The sequence below is a fragment of the Diorhabda sublineata genome, chromosome 1, assembly GCF_026230105.1.
Source record: "Diorhabda sublineata isolate icDioSubl1.1 chromosome 1, icDioSubl1.1, whole genome shotgun sequence".
NCBI lineage: Eukaryota > Metazoa > Arthropoda > Insecta > Coleoptera > Chrysomelidae > Diorhabda > Diorhabda sublineata.
In genome coordinates, this window is record NC_079474.1 from 35,730,994 (window position 1) to 35,753,486 (window position 22,493).

At 32.1% G+C, this 22,493-nt stretch overlaps 1 protein-coding gene across 1 annotated transcript in view; it reads left to right on the forward strand.

Moving 5' to 3' along the window:
* The window catches only part of LOC130442165 (putative polypeptide N-acetylgalactosaminyltransferase 9), a 243,610-nt gene that overhangs the window by 82,415 nt on the left and 138,702 nt on the right, over positions 1-22,493 (forward strand). The window contains exon 3 of the mRNA XM_056776266.1: positions 2,062-2,123. The gene's annotated coding sequence lies outside the window, so the exon portion shown is untranslated. The remainder of the gene's footprint in view (positions 1-2,061; positions 2,124-22,493) is intronic.

Sequence of the window (22,493 nt, forward strand, 5' to 3'; positions counted from 1 at the left end):
GATATTGGCAAACTGGGTGCCACTGAGATATAGTGCAATGTTGCGAACAGACGATACTGAATTGCAAAATTTCCCCAGAGAACAGTTTCCGAGTCATCCCTGGATGTTCCAGTTAGCACATTTCTACTATTGGTGTTGTTAACTGGAAATAACAGAAACGTTTCCCAAGTTGAAATCTATTTAACTTTTTTTCATATTTTTTGGGTATCATTTTATCTGATATCAAGGACTTTAAAAGACATTTGAATTATGAAGAGAAATAAGGACACGCTCCATAATTTAGTTACCAATTTGAATTTTGATATTCACTCAAGTTATTATCTAAGGACTAACGAAATAGAATTGTTTTCTCCGGGAATCGTATTTTTTTAAATCTCTAATTTTCATACACAGCGACAAATTAAGGAGAAAAATACTGGAAGAAAAAGTAACACCATTAAACAAGCAGCAGATTTCGAAGTAATAAAAAAGTTGTTGGCAACTAAGTATTTTCGCTTTTTACTGATGAGAGCCTTGCTTTATTTTTTGAATAACTTATGTTAGTGCTGCGCCTTAACGTTACTTTAGAAGCAAGTAGTGCATGATTTTTATTAAAGCTATTAGTTGTGGGTTTACTTTGAACGGAGTGCAGAAACTAGCATTTTTTACATATTTTACTTTATTTCCGCAAAGGAGAGAAATATGCTGCGACTCACAAAGAAATATATGAAGTTTATGGTGCTGATTGCTGAACAGAGCGCACGTATCAGAATTAATATTCCGTGCTGGAGATTTTTCCCTCCAAAATCAGCAACGTCCTGGTCTACCTACTGTAGTTGATTATGACCTAATTAAAATCATAATTGAAGAGGATCGTCTCATAACTGTTCGAGAGGTTGCGAATAGGCTACATATATCGCAAACAACAAATGAAAAACACTTAAAATGTCTTGGGCTAGTTAAGAAGATGGATATTTGGGTACCTCACGAAGTTAAAGAAATTCATTGACCCTTTCTTGAAAAGAATTATCACTGGTGATGAAAAATGGATCTTGTACAGTAACATAGTTCGAAAAAGATCATGGAGCAAACATAATGAACCAACACTAACCACGGCGAAAGCTGAAAAACAACAAAAAAGGCTCATGCTGTGAGTTTGGTAGGATTCCAAAGGTGTTGTGCTTTTTAAACTGCTTCCAATGAACAAAACAATCAATTATAATGTTTACTGTCAACATTTAATGAAACTGGATGAAACAATCAATAAGGAGAACGGCCCGAATTGTCAAATCGGGAAGGTTTAGTCTTCCACAATAAAAATGCAAGGCTTTGCACATCTTTGGCAACCCGTGGGAAACCATTTGAGCTTGATTGAAGCATTGAAGTGATGCCACGTCCCCCATACAGCCCTGATCTGGCACCATCTGATTATCATTTATTTCGAAGTTAGCAGAATTCTTTGAACTTTCACAAATGATGACGATCCTCATCGCATCTGGTTCAGTTTTTTGCTGATAAGGACCAGAAATTTTATGAGCGCGGAATCATGAAGCTGAAAGAAAGATGCAAAAGGACATTGAGCAAAATAAAAGTTTTTAATTGATTAAAAACTATTCTTTGTTAAAAAAATTGCTTTATTCTCTACTACAAAACCGAAATTACTTTGTCGCCAACCCAAATATTGTATTATTCATTATCTTATGAGCGACATCCTTAAAGATACTTCCTATTTGATTGAATAATATGTTTCCAGTGGCGTCCCTACTTTATTAAGCAGTGCTAGAAGTTATTTTTTTTAAATTTACAGGAGAAAAATGAAGAGGTGATAGCATAGATATACAAGTATTTTGCGTAATAAAAGGACCAAAAATTAAGAGATAAATGCGATTATGTTGAAAAATAAAACATTCTTAATAATAAAGTAATTTTTTCATTTCATTTCATCTTACATCAAACGGCCCTCGTGGTATATTCAGATTGTCAGCTTGATATATTAGTAGATATTTCATTAATTCTTTGATCTTTTTTATGGAGTAAAATTAGTTATCAAACATCGTTTCATAAGATAATTTTTTGTTCTAGTAAGAAGATGGAAGAATATGTTAACTTCACATATCATGCCGCCTTAAAACAATTTCATATCGGTAAGTGTTTGCTCTTCAGCATTATTTGTTGTGACTATTCGTTCGATTATAGGAACTTATTCAATAGCCTGGAGTTATCAATTTAAAAATGTCCAATGCAATTCATATTTTTTTAACAGCATTGTAAATAAATATTTGCTGTTTCAATGAAAATTAAAACGTTGGAATCTATCTTCCTTGGCACTGTTAGACAATAAAACTTTCACAATCTTTTTATATTCCTACAGATTTCGTAATATAATCTGCTCGTCAGATGCAAATTTTGAATTCATATTCAAATTTTCAACTGTTTTATTGGCTCAGGTATTCACTTGCTTATCTGATAGTTTTGTTAATAAGTTTTCAAACTGAAAATATATTTTTTTCTCTTGTATTCTTTTTCATTTACTGGTTCCACTTAAAAAATGCCTAAACGTAAACTCATAGCTTTTGGCGTGAATGAGTCTGGTAGTCTTCACAGAAATTGCAGCGGCGTGCAACTTCTTATCTGAAAATATGGAGATACTTTGAACGTGAATAAAGACCTATAAGTAGACAACCAAGAATTACCACGTCCGCATAACATCGTTTTTTAACTTATCTACACATAAAAAGTTTCTGAGAACTTGTCGCATCGTGTAATAGCTTCTTCTGGTATTTCATTTCCAGCTAAAACAGACTCAAATTCACGATAGCTTTCGATAAGAAAAATCATACGCGTTTTATGAAGCTTCTAATTGTCCACAATGTGTCATAGTATGGATAGTCGTGTACGGATTCAAGTGCCCAGGAAACGAAGATCAGTACAAGAGGTGGCACAGCTGCTTTTTAGTTATTAATACTTTATAAAAACATCACCGTACCGATTTATTGGCAACAAGTGAATGAAAATGGACTCAGTTTCTTCTCTTAAAGCCGTAATGTTCGACCGCATTGAGCAATAGTGCTCGAAAACACTATGGTGTTTCGAATTAGGCACTGCTCCATCTATTTCCCGAACTCATTCCCATCGAACATGCTTAAGACTAGTTACACAGCGCCTGAAACTACTATCAACCACTAACACAGATATTGAAAGAATTTTCACTCAAACTGTGGAGGAAAATCGTTCAAGGCTACTTCAACAACCTTATTGAAAGGATGCCGAGGTATTGTTTGGTTACAAATGAGTAACTTGTAAGTAACATTTGTTTCAAAGTACAAACACAAAAGAACACATAAACAATTAGTAACAAGGAAAAAATTAAATGTACAACCGAAAATCGTGGTATGTCATAACACAATCTCGGAATCTATTAATTTCTTTATGTTTGGAGCGGTTCATATAGCAAACCAATATCAGAAGATTTGTATTCAAAATTTCACTTCGAGTTTCTCCCAAGTTTAAAGTCTTTCTGAATTTTGTTCGAGTTTGGTAAAGTTGTACTGCATTTAATTTTCTATTTTTTCCTTTTGTGTTTCTGATCTCCTTATTTTGTATTATTCCCATTTCCTAAACTAATTTGAAACTCTCCTCATGGGCTTGATCAAATATATCTACTGCATGTGTTTATTTATTCTGTTAATGAACTCCAGTAGTTTCAACAAACTTTGAACATGTCTGAATGTTAGTGCACTTTCTATGAAATTGCGGATCAAGTTATTAAATGGTGGTAAATAGAAAATATGTTAGTGGGGAATCGTTTGAAAATAACGGAATTTATCTAAAATAGCTACTTACTGACGTTGAAAGTCCTATAATGGTTATTTTAAACGCAACAATAAATTTTTCTAAGAAGTCTTTCTTGTCTCTTCTTAGCAGTAACTTCATATCGATTCAATCTAAAATGCTTTTTTTGCTCAATCGCCTCTCAAAGGATTTTTTATCAAAATATACTTTTATGTATTGTGGAATTGACTCTTCCTTTTTTTTGGATTGTTGTGAAAAAGTATTTTATTTTTAATAGAAATTTTTATTACCTAAATCGTTTATTTTCTATGACAAAAGGGTGAAGTAGCCAATTTAAATTGGATACAAAATTAGACAATTTTCTCATATTAAGAAAAACTACGACTTGTTACTCTGTCTTATCATACTCCTCTTAGAAGATTAACCTTCTCTCTAAAGTTATGTCTATAAATTAAATACTATTAGTTATCTGAAATAATTGTAGTAGGTTATAAATAAAAACAATTAGTGAATCATGAAAATTTTATCTTGAGTTTAACCTTCACTAAACCGAAATCGATTGCGAAGATCAAGTCAGTATTAAATGTAGGCATATCCGCATTTCGATAGCATTAATTAAATATTTGAAAAAGGACCGTACTTGATATACAAAATGTGCTTTGAAAACATCTAAAAGATAATGTGTTCCATTAGCCATGTCATAGTTTCGAGATGGAGTTATACAGTTATAAACATAAACACTTATAATATGTACTGAAATGAATTTTTGAAACACTGTATATCATAGAGTGTCACGAAGGGATGAGATATCTGACAATTTCTATTTTAGGATGTCGCCAAACGAAATTACCGAAGAATAAAACAACGCCTTTCATTTGGATCATAGTCAAACAAATTTAACTAATCAAAATCTCAAAATTAATCGATTTATGAAAAATTACGATGACACATTTAATTAACAGATCGCACCCGTATTTTAATAGTGGCATAAGCTCATTGATGCTAATTTTACAGGAAATCCAAAACAAAATCAATTGTAAATGAAATGTTTTCTGGATCAATTAATTCGGTTCTTAGGCATATTGGAATATTTACTGATTAGTGATATCAAATGTAAAGTAAAATCTACAGACAGCTTTAAAAATTTTTGTTTAATGATGGTGTACCACTGTTGATGTTAATTTTATTTAGACTCGTTGAGTTTAAACTTTGCATGTCAATTTAATGTAAGACTATAATGTTTAAATTAAAACCCGCCCACAAAAGTTGTGTTTAAACTAAAGTAAATTTCCTTTTTATGTAATATTTGATAGTATATTTATTATATTATATTATACTCCCTTACATAAAAATTAATCTATATAATATTGCACAGCGAAGAATTTTGAATTCTAAATTTGAATTTTAGATTAAAATTTTTTGGATTGGAAGATCGAGGCAAAGTGTATGAAGATGAAGATGTGCAGGCAGAAAGAAGACTCTGTTGAGATTGTAGACCAGAAATATTTTTATTTTTCACCTTCTCATTAAATGGTGGAACTGGAGGTGAAGTGCCTTTACCACGTGAAATTGGTCTCTTTGCATTGCAACAATCATTTTCATGATTCTGAGGCTCACTCCAAATCATTGTTCTTGTAAACGGCATGCATTTGTGGCTTCCTTCGAGCCACCTTCTCAAAGTTCTCGAGTAGCTGTTGCAATATACTTTTGGTAACCAAATCTTATCTCGCTCATCGATAGAAAATCCAAAATATATATTTAACAATATCTGTCATGACATTGCGCTGTGTTTTTAGTAAAAATTCCCCACATAGCAAAAACAGTCTGCAGAATTTTTTGTTTCATTTTTTAACCAAAAATTTTAATTTTAAAATAATTTTCAAACATCTATTTTATATTTATTGGCTCTGCTCATAAGATAATACATAAACTACATATAAAAACTCAAAACCAATATAAAGAGCATGAATTTTATGCAAAACGTACCAAAATATTTGATATAAGATGTAAACAATTATAAGTTTTTACTCAACTGTTGTAAAGTCACAGCGAATCTTGCGCGTATATACTAACATAAAAATCATCTTCGGCACTTCCCTTTTTAGTCGAATTTTTCAAGGAAAAATTAGACTATTACGGTAGGCATGACTAGAAGAAAAATGGGGGGCAGATCATTTTTCCCATGATTTGAGACCTCCTGAACACGATTATGATGGTTTTTCAAATGTCTGTAGTTTATATATATATATATACATCTATATATCTGTTTAAGCTACAATTCTTATTTTCGTCTCTCGAGCAATTGCTATGGGTCCGATTTGGTTCAAAATTAGCATACATGCCTTTTTTGGCGGCGGATTGATGTTATTAGAGTTTGGTTGAAAACAAATGAATATTTCGAGGGATCACAGTGCAAAAAAGTGGTTTTTGCCCTTTGCTCACCTCTGCAGGTCAAACGAAAAGCGACTGAAAAATGAAATTTCACATGTAGGTTCAATTAGTTGCGAGATGATTTCTTGTCTAAGGTCGAAACTTTCCATCTCCACCCCTCTCCATTTTATGGTCATTTTTGTTATATTTCCTTATTTTTTGGTCAGAAAAAGTTTAACTAGAGGGTTCGAACTTCGCATGCAAGTAGGGGTGATGTTGAAGAATTGTCTTTCTCAAGTTCAAAGTTTTCTTCTTCAGTTCTTCTAGCACAAAACGCCCGAAATCATTTTGATCATTGTAATTGTTGAACTGGACCGCCTCCTATTTAATGAATAATTCGAGTATGATCGTTGCTAGGGTGATTTTTTTTAATTCCCATTTTCGAAATTTCTTGTCATTATGACAATTTTTTCTATGTTGTGAATTGGAATTGAACAAGAGGGTTCGAGACCACCGGGTCTATTGAAATTATGAATTTTCATTCGAGAGAGAGAGTGTTAACTTGTGAAATGAAAAGTTTTGAGGAATAGCAAATTTTCCATATAAAGAAATAAGATAGTCATAGTTACCTGGGTGACGTGACCAATGTATTGATATTTGATTGGCAAGTGATGGGAGGTAAAATCTGTTTGTGAATGTTATGTTTGATTGATAAGTATATAAAAGGAAATCAACGGATCACTAGGAGTCGAGATTTATCGTTTTGAAGTTGAAAACAGAGACTCCTCGTATTTACTCAATTCGGATGTGATTTTTAGATATCTCCATGCAGATTTTTAAGAAAGGTGTAGATTTTAATTTTTGACATGCTTACTACTACGATTGAAGGAGTGTTGGTTATGGAAATTTAAATTCTCGCATTACGTTGAAATTTCTGAGAGAGAAAGAGAGAAATGCTTTATTGTCAAAAAAAATTATTACAATTTGTAAAAACTAAAAAACAAAATAACTAAATAAAGATACAGATAGAATAAAATCTCAACATACAAAATACAAATAGAAAACCACAATGAGTAACAAAATTATAGGTAATAGTAATAGGTAATAATTAGTATAGAAGTCCATAGCAAAATTAAACCAGTATGCTGCATGACCGGAATTAAATATTATTATTAGAATAAAAGTCGTTTACAGAGTAGAAGGCACTTTTCAGTAAATATGTCCTCAAATTATTGCGAATTGCGGGAAAAGATTATATCGATTTGATACCAATTGGCAAGTTATTGTGCATTTTTTGCATTGTAAAATATTGAGCCCTTAACTAATTCTGATCGTGAATTAGGTAGGTGAAGGTCGTGCTCGGCGTTCCTAAGTGGATAGTCGTGCAACGACCTTTCTGAAATTAGACAAATTACGAAGGAAGCATGAGTAAGAATTTTGAATCTTCTTAAGAAGTCTCTGTAGTGAGCCCTGCTGTTTGGTCTGAGTAAATATCAACAGCTCTTATTTGTAGTTTGAAAATTTGCTCAAATTGAGTCGCACCACACGCACCCCAAAGCGGAGATGCGACTCAATAAGGGCATAATAAATAAATAAGGATGTGTTCTTTAGAAACTGACCTCACCGTGAAACAGGAGGAACTTAATTCTTTAGATAAGGTGACATTATATAACTCCCATTTCAAGGAATTGTCCACAACAAGCACTAAGAATTTTATAGAATCAACGACGTCCATGGTAGTGTTATTTAATAAAAAAGGCAGCAATATATTTGATAAAACTCTAGTTTTAGAAACGCCGAGACATAAAAAATAGAATCGCACCATGATTTGAGGGTGATTAAGGCACTAGATATGATCCTATGAAGTGCCGTGAGATCAGGATTACTCCAAAAGAAACTATTGTCGTCTGCAAATAGACATATTTTACCACTGATGTCTAGACAGGCGAAGACGTTTATAAACAGAAGAAACAAAATAGGGCCTAGTACTGAGCCTTGGGGCACTTCACATTCTATTAGCATGCAAGAAGACATCGTTGTATTAACCCTTATAAGCTGGGGATTTTCTCAATCACCTCACCACGTTAGTTTTTGACAATCAACGAAAATAGGAATTCACTTAGTTTTTGAAATAATTTTACTACAGAAATCTCTAATAATTATAACTAAAAAACTTTGAAATGAACTTGGAAACTAATGGAATTGGTCACAATAAATTTCAGTTAATAGATATGATTAAAGAAAACGCAATATCATTTTTCTCATTATTACCTTCAGCGAATATTTTAGTCACGATTCTCATCTTTTTAGTAAAAGAGTTTATTTTAAATGCCCCAAGGATATTCTAAGATTGTTACTAATAAACTTATTTGAGCGAATATTCCTTTTAATACTCTTAATTTCGATTTATTTATTTTAGTGCTATGTAAATTAAAATATTTATTTGCAGTCACATTTAATATCTATCAAAACACAACAATTATTATATATGAGAGCACCTCTTTTTTGATTTAATTTTATTGTAAATAGCAAATTTGATTTGGAATTACTGAGATAACAGCTAAAATTGATCAATATGATCTATCATATGATTTCGTGAAATAATTCTAATACTGACTCTTTTAATATTCAAAAAAGTATTACTTATTTGTTCGTATACTGGTACTTAAGTTCATTTTCAAAAAATTATTTATATATTATGGGAATACCGTTCAAAAAACTGCAACTCCATGATAATGTTCACAGTTTTGTCTTTTTCTGTTCTTATTCATTTAGCTTCTGCCTCACAGACATGAGAATTGGAACCGGACATTAATGGAACATGTGCGAATAACAAAGAAGCAGTAGTTAGCAAACAATCGATGTATATGTAGACCGTAGACACTTCTCCACCATAAAAGATTGTAAAGTAAAAATGCAGTAATGTGTATGATATAGTTCTCAATTGATCACGGAACTCTCAAATTTTATATAATTCATAATAAGATTATAAATCCTTCTAAATATATGTAAGAGTGCTTTATCAAGTTTTTTTTTGTGGAAGTAATGGTTTTTTGCACTATCTATTGAGTGTAAGTTAATATATGTGAGCACTAAAATAAGCAATAATTAGCAAACAAGCAATAGTGATTCGTTCTGTAGATCTGGCTTTTCGGAATCTATGATCATGATCTGAATGTTCGAAATCACGAATCACTTTCACTGTTATTTGGAAACTGATCGATTTGTATGTTAGGATCACTTTTAGCCTATCTTATAAGTAGGTACATGCGTAATCTATCATTACTTCTTATGAACAGAGAAATTGAAATGTACTGAGGCAGATTGTTCTACTTTTTAAGTCAACAACATAAAAGTAGCTAATTGATATCAAACTTCTACGTAAGATCTAGGTGAGTGAGTAAATACTGTTCAATAACAATTATTGTATACATTATTATATAACTGAAGAAAAATGTATGAACGAAGAGAATCTATAGAGATATAAATATAAACCATCATGAAAAATCAAAGGATTTCATAGATTGAGTTTCAAATTCCAAAATTGCTCTTGCTCTGTGTTAGTATTCGCAAACTGATAGATAATCTCTCTCTCCCCCAGGATCATAGTTTCCGGAAATCCTTTATTTAAAAGGAACTATTAATTTTTTAAGTTCAAAAGAACAAAAAAAAACAAAAAAAAACAGTCAGCGGTACAATAAAATATCTGTGTATCAAATTTCATCCAAATATTGCATGTGTACATTTCTGAAAAAGATAAACATTTTTTCTCCAAACATATATTTTTCTTTCCTTTGTTGGTAATTCAGATATATTTCATAAATCCTGAACTTGAAATTTCAGTCTGGTTCCAGAGTATAATTCATAAGAATAATTTTTCCACGCTCCTGTTGTTATGAATAGTTACACTAGCTGTAATATATTTTAGACTCTCTCTCAATTCTCCACTCATCTGCTTCCTCTTTAATACCCATTAATTAGATTTTATATTACAACTTTTTTTATTCTAATTGATACTTTCCACACATTCTTTTGGTATCAGTATTTTTTATATTTTGTTCTGGTCTGCTTCGCCAGCAGCAACAATCAGGATTTTATTCATGGCTTTTCATCCATTTCTTCATATATGTAATACTATAAACAGTTTAAACGGGAAGGAATATCCCACTATTAAGTTGTCTTTCTTAGTCGGAACAGCTTCCATCATACTTGTAATACTCCTATATGGACAGTTGGTATGGAAAAAACGTACCTACGTTACGATGTCGAATATAATCATTTTTTATCTCGTTCGAGACACTTTATCTACACTGCGCATGCTTGATATTGCGCAGAACCGAGCTGCAACCTAGGAGGATACAAAAGCGTTATCATTCTGTCTTCCTTAGTCAGAACAGCTTCCACTTACACAAATGATCCATATAGAAGTATTACATATATGCATTTGTTTCAGAATTCATTTTTTTCTACTTTTATCTCACAAACTATCAAAATTAATAATAGTATGTTCTACTACTTACTTACTTACTATCTTGTTGCTGTTCCCTAACTTTCTTATTTTGGTCATATTAGTAGATAATGGTCACTTGTACATTTTTCTAACCATTTCATTTAAACGACCTATACTCTTGTTGTTTTTGAATGAATTAAATCCGGCTCTGTCTTATGATGAGTTAACTTCCAATTTAGAAATCTCTGAAGGTCGTGGGATGATCATGTGTTGTACATTTAGAGACAGAACAAAAAACATCAATTAACTAACGATTGATAACCTTAAGAAATCAGGAAAAGGAGATGGGCTTGTTAATTTTTCTCAGACGTTCTTGCGACGTAATTTTTCTGTCAGAAGTCTCGGTTAAACTGTCTAATGAAAGTAATGAAATAGAATTTGGAAATGTAATTCTCTTAATCATTCCTCATAATAATTTGATTATTAATATATTATTATTAATATATCTTGTTCGTACAATGATTACAATCGACAAAATTTTATATTTACGTTCGTTTATTAATTTAGTCAACATTAGTATTAATACATAGGCAATTCGATTTCGATGTATAAATGCCAATTTACCAGATTCGGGTATTTTATGTGCGCGTTTTTGTTATTACATACTTATAACAAGATATACCCGCACAAATTTACAAAAGCTCTTGAGAATACCCACTTCAATAATACCTTCACAAAGGCCATCCAGATCTTGTATAAAGATATGAAGTTTGCGGTAAAAATCGGAAATAAAATATTGGAATCCTTCACCATCAACACAGGCCTGAAACAAGGATGCCGTCCAACACTTTTTAAAATATATATTTCAAATCCTAACAACTTGAAAGAAAAAATTCCTTCTTCAGTTTGCAGATGATCAGGTAATATGTGCAAACGACAGAGATGAATTTGAATATATGGCACGCAAACTGAAGGAAGAATAGGGAAAATGGGGACCGAAGATACACGTATTGTAACTTTTTTCTATTTATTTATACTCTTTCTATTCGTAGGGTGAATTAATGAACACTGTCTCTTCCGTTCTTAATTTATTTACACACTATACAATACACTTATAATAATTTACTACTTATAATCATTTACATACCTAGATAAAATTCTACAAGTTTCTAGAACAACAACAAACAAGAGAAATAAATGAATAGGCTTTCCTAGAAATTATTTAGAAGAAATACTGTAAATAAACCGCCTGCTACTAAAAAATTCCGCCATTTATATCGAATGTGAAAGACGTCGCCCAAAAAACACCGCTTTGTGAAATTCCATAGTATTCCATTTTGCGAACAGTATAAAAGACACATTACTTGTGTATAGGAGAGGAAACAACATATAGCGAAATTTGAGAGCTATCTAGGAGTTATTTTTGACAAACATGGAACAGATGATACAGAAATAAAATGTATAATAAATCACTTGGAATACTGAAATAGGAAACAACGAAAACTGAGTGTCTACAATTGAATGATTGGGGGTACGTTGGTATATGAACCTGAAAGAAACAATTATAGAACATTTAGAAAAAGTGGATTTCGTACGGAGACGTGTAGATGATGGGAGAGGAAAGATCTCCAAAAATATAACGAAATTGATCCCACAGGAATCATGAGAACTGTGGCGACAAGAAAGAATGACAATTACGCAACGCACAACAAGACAGAACGTTTGGAACTGAAATTTATATATAATGTTAGTGTCCACGGTGCTCTTTTCATTTCTTTGGTGAAACTCCGACAAGTAGGCATGCCTTGGAATAAACCAAAAAAGAGGTGCGTTGAGTAGGCAGATTGAGACCACGGAATTGGATTACTTCTTATCAATGAACGAATAACAACCCTATCTTCAACCCTTTCTTGATAATGGCTTCAAAGTGGGAGCTGAAACGTCGAGAATTTTCAAAATTCCAACGCAATTCAACCTGTCAACCTATTTCCTCTGACAGCGGAAACATTTTCGAACATTATAACTTACAATAATTCATATCCATTAGTGTTAGTGAATAAAAATTGTTGCTTTCGTTTTAAATTGGCATCCATCAACCAATGAACTACTTCAACAAGGAAGTGTTTTCAGTACACTATTAATTCAATAGCATAATCATCATAGACTTGAAAATTCGTTTTCTGGTATATCAGAAAAACTAAAATACGATTACACTTAATCAAACTTGCGTATTGTAGGAAATTACCTTGTTATTAAGAGAAGTCCTAATAATTATCGTCGGCTTAATTCGCAAACATTGTAACTCCATAACACCAAATTTTACAGTAAACACAAAAAACTTCAATGAAGCCCTTTTTTAAAAGAAATAGTGGCCAGATATTAAATTTCACGAAAATAATTGAAGAAAAACAGTATAAGGAAATTAATACGGATTGCGGTTAGCCTTAAACAAAATGGGGGTCTAAAGTTGTAAGGTTTTCTATTGAGCCTTCACAATTTTTGTTTGGTACGTTCAGAAATTATCTATGTAATGGAATCAAAATGTTGATATAAGAAAAAAACGGAGTTACGTGGTTTGCAACTCAAGCCGACGATATCTTTCTTTCAGGGTATGTTGGAAATAAAAGTGGGAAGGAACACGTACCTATATAAGTCCAGTTTTATAACGCGGAAGTATGCATCTTATTAAATACCTAGGATATACACTATATTAGAACGTGATCTTTCACTTTCCCAAATAGTTTCTCTGAATATGTTCAAGATTGTAGAAAATTGATTGAGCAGGTGCTTTTCACGGCAAATTTTCCACTTGTCCCCAACTCATCCAAATGAAATATACGATTGTCTACCAAATGCATGTTAATTGAGCTAATTTTGTCAAAAAATCACTCTTAGCATCTTTATAGCAGACAGATTTCTTATTGTTTTTCTTTTTATTCCAAAGACTGGCCTAAGACTTGTGAACAAAAGGTGGATTACGCTGCAACGTTGACGTTGGTGTGTAATGTATAGTGAAAGTCAAATGTCATTCAATACGTGGGGCTTCTTTGTATTCAAACAAATCCGCGACCTTCCTAAATGTTAATTGTGAGTAATTTCACAGATCCAAATTTCTGATGATACGGCTGAAGCTTTCTATAAATTAATAACTATATTTGAGATACTACGTAAGAAATTCATTGATTTTGATTGTACGGAGTGATTCATTGCGAATGTTTGTTATTTATAAGAATGTAGTTTTTCTCTAATCAGTACAATCCATCAGTAAGGAATTTATCACTCCAATAAATATGCCCCATATAGAGTTACTGTGAAATTTTAACGTGAAAAACTAACAAATCATATTTCTCAGATTTTGATGATTGACTTCCCCTGGTTAATAATTGATTATTTTCACTGTAATGGGAAAAGCAGGCTTAGGCGTTCCTTGTAATGGAACAGACGGTCTTATCTTTTCCCTCTTAATTTTCACTATTCCAGCAATGCAGCATGATGAGAATACAATTTATTATCTTTTAGTATCTTTTTCACCAAAAACTTACTCTAGTCAAAAGTAAAAAACATTCCATCTGACAACGGTAGTAACGTATATTCTGGTATCCGAATGCGCGTCATCTTAATTGATGTCCAGTTAACATGTTTACTAGTTTACATGGATTGAAATTGTGAAGTAAAAGCTAGACTACCATAAGTTTTGTACCAGATGGGTGTCATAATCGTAGACTACCACAAAAGTGAGGGTCGAGACAAATTTATAGTACAAGCTGTCAGGGTACTTTCCCAAAACAAAGAAAATGTTTGCAAACCTTGTCGTCAAAGAATAATATGGCTGCTTTTTAACTTGGAGAAGGACTACTTCTGATTGATTTTCTTGATTCTGATTCTGCCAACCTTAACAGAGCTGCACCGAGCAAATGCCTAGAAAAATTGATATTTAAAATCTTGTTTTTACATTAATTTGATAGACCTCAAGGACAAACCTCACTCAAAATCTTCTTAATTGTAACTATGTAAAAAAGTGAAATTTGAGTCACTCCTTCAAATGTAAGTAAATAATGTTTTTCTTGTACTTGTTTCTGAAACGACACCAAGACCTAGTTAAGTTTAAGGAGCCCAGAACCCATATTAGCTTCACACGCAATGGAGCTTAACAGCTTAGGTGTGGAAAATCTCATCAGTTGTATGGAAAAATATAAAATTCATCCTCATCGGATCTATAATTTGGATGAGATGGCAAGTCAAAAAAAATTAGGAAGAAAAATACTTCCGATATCGAGACGAATATTTATCAACATTTACCAACAAATGTACATATTCTGAATAAATTTTTGTTGAGTTCAACTCTAACTTATTCGTTGTTGTATAATTGGGCAATGCATGATGCTCCAAAAATATTTTTTTATACTGATATTTTTAGAATTAAATTTTGTTTTGTCATGTTATATTACATTCCAAAAATAGCAAAAGTTTTCATTTAAATACATTTTTTTCTTATTTACATTATTTTATTTCCAAGTATCTTGTTTTGCTCCCTTCCCTCAAATAGAAAACAATCACGAAATCATGAATACAAAAATATAATATTTCAGTTAAATCGGGTATAGTTTTTGAAACATAAAAAACGGTAGATATCTTTTTAAATCACCCTCTAATAGAAATGATGTTGAAATTGAAAGTGTTGAACTGGTTTATTTTATAAAAGACCATCTTGCGTGTTGATATCAACATTAAAGACAGTTACATAATTGTGAACGTTAATGATTGTGATTCTTAGTTATATTGAATCTATTGCATGGTACATAAACATCTCTAAGGAACAGAATGTACTCTATAGTTTCTAGTTTTTCTTTATTTCGTCAATCATTTATATTATTTAAATACATTTTCATTCATCTGTATTTTCTGATGCTCTGGAAGCAAACGGCGAATTAAAATAAAACAAACAGGTGTTTAAAGATAAGAAATCATGGATATAATATTGTTTCATTGAAATTGACTCCAGTTTTCTGCTCTCATACATCGGTAAAATGAATTTAATTTTTCGCGTTCTTGAGGTAATCTGAATTACATAATATCTTTATCTTGATAATGTAACCATAATAGAATTACGAGTAACAGTTTTCTTCTAGTAGTGTTGTTAATTAATACAAAAAAAAAACTAATATGGTTGATATTCTTAATTCATCGAGAAGATATAGGGATTTTCATAATTTTTTGATAAATTCATGTTCATTCTATAATATAGAACGTAAAATATATAATTGTATGACTTTTTTCAATCATGCATATATTCAGAAAATCCGAACTAGTTATTGAGTTTCCAATATTTATTATTTTAAGTCGAATAAGTCAAATATTTTGTTTCTAGGAATTCGAATTCGATTAGATATGTACATTATGCACATTTACAAGGTGAATAATTTCCTGGAAAGTAAACAGACACATAGCATAATTTTAGCTCTTCATCCATTTTTATTGTGGATATATTTATAAAAAAACTACCACTCAAATACTACTCAAAAAACCAATTAACACACACACACACAAGGGTGTAGGTATCTATGTGTAATTGAGAGTGTCATAAAATGCGACTCAAAGGTCTACTGCGACTTCTTTTCTTGCAGTGGGACTGAGAATGCTCAGTGTTCACATCTAATACATTAATCGTAATCCCTGTAGAAAGTTTAGGATTTGGGATGGATTTAGCTGCCACAATCTTCATTTTATATTTTATAGGCCCCGGGTGTAATGCTCTAGAATTCAAAGTGCGAATACTTCCTCGCACTCTGAACACTTATGGTTCAAATGATCAAATGATTCATGTTTCTACATTGCTGTAAGCAAACACAAAAACTTTCTTAGAAATTAACATAGTCACAAAAAGGGAACCATACTCGTATCTGGTGCATCTGCCAACTCTAGCTACGACATCTTATGAGAACAGTGTCCCCTTCACTATACCATAACCAGATTAAAACCAGAAAATTGTAACAAATCTTATATAAACACATTTTAAAATCTAGATGCAAAAACTTTCAATCATGGGTAGAAAAGTATAATGATAATACAGAAAACGTTGAATTAATCCTTTTACTAATTCTTTTCACTCTCATTCCAGGAATTTCGATTGTTATTTTAGTATTAAGTTTCTCGTTTCATCATCTTCCATCCATATTAATAAAGGAAATATATCCATCAATATTCTAACTAAAGTAGCAGAATAAATTTGAACGTATTTATTATGAATGAATCACTTAAATCTCATTGAAGTGGTTTTGATAAACATAAACTATAAAAACACATTATAAATATTTTCATTCATTTGCTGTGTAATGATGATAGTATTTGATAACTATTTCCTCAATTTGTACTTTTGGGATTCTCAACTTTCACGACTTGATTCAAATCAAAATTATGTGTCGATTAAAGTGTGGGTCTACTCCATTTGAGAGTATTGAATGTTTCCGTGTTGAGCAAAGCATTAAAATCGCATTAACATCTCTTTAAAAACATCTAAATAAAGTAGCTAAATAAAACTTCCGATAATGGACAGACACTAAGATGTACAAAGTTGCATAATACCGCCGAAAAATATGATATGTATCTATTACATCGAATAAGTATTTATGGTAATTATAAATAAATTATATAAATAATAATATAATAAATGAAAAACTTGTATTTTAATTTAGTGATTCATGTTCTATCTATCTAGATTAGTAAAATAAGATCATAATTCCATTGAAAAATAGAGCAGAGCCAAATTTATAATAATAAATGACTAAAAAAAAAAACGAAATGGCTCTGCCAAAATAAATAAGAGGGTAGGATCCTTTTTAATTATTCCACAATACTTCAGCTTGTTGACATTAATCGCAAAATGGTATATCATATTTTACTTTCATTATTTGATCTCCACCTTCTTGTTTTGATTATCATTTTCCCGCGTGTTATGTGTCCAGTTATATTCGTATCTAGAAAGAACCTATCGCAAACAGGAGATGATCATCTTCTGCAATAGCCAAGCAGCCATTACAGCTTTGAGCTCCAATATTATGAAATCCAAACTCGTTGCCTATAAAAAGTAAACGAGCTAGGCAACAATAATAAAATTACCCTATAATGGATATCGAGACTAACCGGAGTAAAGGGAAATGAAATAGGTGATAAGCTCAGGGCCCAGACAAGTCCTTCATGGGACCCGAACCCTTCTGTGGTATCAGCTACAAAACAATGGAAAAAGTATTGAAGCATAGGAACAAAACCAATTATTGGGAGAACCTTTAGGGGTTGAAACAGGAAGTTTCTTTTGGAAAACTATAACCAGAGAAGATCTGCTGAATGTATCAATCTAAGTAAAAGAAATCTACGAATACTCACAGGAGTCCTATATCGGGGCACTGTCGTCTCAAGGCACCTAAAGATGCTAAACTTAGCAGATAATGCGGCGTGAAGATTTTGTTGCACACAGGTCAAAACCTCTCTTTCTCTCTCTCTCGAAGTGGGAGCATATGAAATAGAAGACGAAGATCTTTCGCGGCTACAGCCATCCCACATTCTGGATTAACAGATCAGCTGTAACATAGGGTTTCCATTGGGATCCTTTGGGTCGCAGTGTATATGACACCCCAATACATACCCCTTAATTCTTTCTGGTGGTCTTTGTTCTATATATTTCAAATACTGATTGCGTAAGGATGACCGGAAAGTAATATCGTTTCTGCGCATGTTGAAATGTGATAATCGTTTGTTAGCTCATGGTCTACTTCGATTATTGACAGCCAATTTAATGTTATGGTGACTTCTTCACACTGGCACTAAATGATTGAATATTTGGTATTTTTTTTGAAATTTGGGGCATAATGACAAGCCGAACATTGTATGCATTTGAGTTTCGCAAACTATTAGTGCAATACAACAATTCTCATGTGTCCACAGTATTTAAAAAGAACCTTAGAGAAATAGTTATTGAATAGGAGTAGAAGGTGCTGCTTCACTTACCCTACTCGCACGATACCGCATGCTTTCAGTTTCATGTATTTCATTCGCTAAAACATACACTGGATGGTAAAAAAAAATAATAACAAAGGTGATTATATTAATGTCCGCTTGGATTCAATTTGAAAAAGCAGCATCACTTTCTGCGTTCCCTTTGTATTTCTAAACCTTTATCAATTTTATGTTCTTCAATTTATCGATATTTGTGACTTCGAACACTATTATTACGTACTTGTGTCCATTCCGAATGGAAATACGATTCGTATTCGAATCTCAAGAGCTATAAATGAAAGGCAAACTCAAATAAAACAGTAAATTTATTACCAAAAGTTTTATAGACTTAAGGTAACTTTTCAACATATTTACCAAGATTTAGATATAATTTATCATGTCTTTAGAGTAAGTGTGAGTTTGCTAATGCCATTTTTAAAATAATTTGCTGCCGATGTATGCAAATGGGCATTAACATTATTTTGAAGATCTTCTGGGTTTGGAAGCATTGCTCTTCTAGCCACGTATTCAATTCTGGAAGAAACTGAAAGTCACTGAGTCTTAAGTCTTAAGGTGGAATATCGAAAAATATCGATTTGGGTTATATAGTTCTTCCAATATCAATAGGCGTAGATACCTCGTTTTAAAAATTTATTATTTTTATAAATACTTTTAAAAATATTTATATCTTATGCCAGAAAGTAATCGTTAATCATACGCTGTTATTTAGACAGATGCACTTAATTATAGTTTAATTGTAGTCCTACTTGAAAAAAAATCATTATTATAACTGTTTAACTTGTAACAACTTAATATTAAATCATAAAACGTGAATAGACGAGTAAAATGTACCTGCCTGTAAGGGAGTTTGGTTTAAACATGGTACCAGACGTGAACTGAGCCCTTTTTCTACCCTATTTTTTTTCTGGACAACGAAATTTAATAGCCAAAACCATAAATTTATTAACTCTAGTTAATTCAGTAATTCTTTTATGATTGCATTATCAGATTATCAAATTCATATCTGTCTCTATTCTCACTACACTGTGCAATTTCATTGTCTTCATTCGCCGATGGTCTAAAGAAGGCTTGGTGAAGTTCTAAATGAAAGCCACGCCACTGCTTATCGCAGACTGTCTAGCAGGAATGTTACAATGAAATAGTGTACATTGTCTGATAGCTTCGGCAAAAAGAAATGCATTTATCTTTACGATTCGATGTTTGCATTGGTAAACAGTGGAGATGATGAGTCCACGTGGACTGACGGTTAGTTAGATGTTTACCGAATTTTATACGGGGAGTAAACATTATTTTTTATTTCTTAATTTGGTATGAGTGCCGTGCGTATTTATGAAATATTGATTGTTCATCGCATAACTGTCTACTGCAATTGATATTGGAAGAACTATAGCACTATTCTAGTAGTCAGCATTCAACGTCGTTTGTTTTGAGTGATTTCCGCAAACCTTAACAGTTGGCGAGAGATACGGCAACCATATTTAAGTGACAGTAGCACAGAGCATTTATTTCGACAATAGCGGTTTCAACTCTACTTTTATAGACTTATCAAATAATGTTAAGTAATAAACCATGATGGAATCATGCTTTAGATATAACTTTATCTGAATTTGCCAGCGAATAGCGTCTTCTTCTCATATTATATTCATGAACAAATGATTTAAATTACTCCCTCATGTTCATATGATACGAATTTTCGGTCTTTTAACATTTTGCAAAGCAATTATCCGTGAACCACAACATGGTGTATACTAATCCTAATTAGGAGAATTTCATGAAGCGCGTCTGTATTGTTGATTACAAAATACTTAGAGAAACCATTAATGAAACGCGAAGGCCCATCGGAATTTCCTTTTCTCACTTTATTTCACCATATTTCACCCAGCTCTCGGAAGTTGATGTAAATTCAGTAACTGCGAAACTTCTTAAATATAATTGATACTGGTTTTGTAATAATAGTAGTCCAGTAATAATATATTTTTAAATATCAACCAGAAAGAAATAAAAATAATATGTGTCGAGTGAAACTTTATTTTTTCCAATGATCCATTAACAAGAATACCTGATTCCAGATCTATCCCGGTGGAACGAACTTCTTATGGACCACCAAGAGGCAGACAAGTAAGCGTAACAGCTTCATTTTCACGCTTTTTTTGATCTTCAATCATTTTATTATAGCCATTGTTGACTCTGGCGTTTCGTTTCGGGATTTACTGCCAAAACTTCACCGGGAACTATGCGATCGAGCAGCAAAGAATCACATTCTGCCAAACAGGCTTATGACAATAAGACATAATTTACTTAAAGCAAATATATTAAAAATGGAAATTATTCAAATAGTTTACATAACTACGGTTTGATGGCAAGTAATCAGTCTAATAAGTCCCTTCTAATAATTTTCGAATAAATAACCTCCTTTCACTAAAAATTTTATGTCGCAGCTTTATTTCCCAAACGGCTTTCTAACTGTTAATTTCATGAACGTAACTGAAGAAATGATATCAGACCGAGTGTACTATAATTTATTTAAAAATTTCTCCAGAGAATTTTTAAAACGTGTACAAAGAATACGATAAAGAATGAAAACTGTTCGGTGATTTATGGGAAGTTTTATCTCTAAATAAGTTCAGTTACTATCATCAATCGCAATTTAAGTGAACGATCATTTTCAAGGGATAATTCATTTTTTCGGAGTGCCGAAGTATGTTATCTAGTATTGTTTCACTTTTAATGTGATTTATCCATTTTATAAAATCATGGAAAGTCAGGATCAAGTTTGTATATACGAAGATAAGAAGAAAAAATAAATATTGTGATGAAACAACCATTTCTGATTTATTTAAGTATGGTTGTGAAATTGAAATTGTTCTAGACTTTTGAGCAAAGATATTTTTTGTTTCTCGCATCAAACATGTTGGTTATTAGCAATTAGCAATATAACATATTAATTAAAGACTAAATTTTTGATTCCTGATGTTTATGTTTTTTATTTTCTCAAAATTTTTAACCTTAAATGTTGATAACTTGCAATATTGTTTTTTTTTCTACCATTAATATCCATTAATGGTGCCACGAGGCAGGTAGATACAATTTTTCAGGGTTGCTATATGTAACAATTTATCCTAAAAAATTACCACACTTTGTATTTTACCGTGCGTCTTCATAGTTTAAAAATACTGAATATTATTTGTTTTTATTTTAAGAATGAGGAACTATAAAAGAAAAACAGATAGAGGTACAATTAGTCCAGAAGTTTATGACTCTGCTGCAGAAGAAGTGCTGTATAATAAAATGAAAGAAAAAGTCAAAACAACGAAAACTGTTCATTGTGTTACGTTAAACCTAGATTGGGATTCTCACAAGAAACAGAACTCACTTTAACTTCTTATCTATTCAAAAGCTTAGAAATTTATTTTGGTTCACTACCAACAGAAGTCCAAAGCTATCTTACTAATGTGCGCTGACTCCAAAAATATGAATTCACTGCTTTGCGCATATGAAACGGGCATCACGACGGTGCAGAAGCCTAAAAAAATACTCACTACCCGTGGTCAAAAACAGGTCGGTGCGATCACATCAACCCTTGTATTTGACATAAATGCTGCTGGAAATTCAGTTCCGCCGATGTTCGTGTTTCCTAGAATAAGATACACGGATCTTTTTCTTCGTGCTGGACCGTCAGGTGCGATTGGAGCAGGTAATTCCTCGGGGTGGATGACGGAAGTAGCATTTTTAAAATTTATGAATCACTTCATTCAACATGTCATGCCTTCCGCTGAACAACCCATTCTCCACCTTCTGGATAACCACAGCATTCCAGTAAATTTTCACGTCGTTGGAAAGGCTAAAGTTAACAATATAATAATGTTTTCATTTCCACCGCACCGCGCTCACA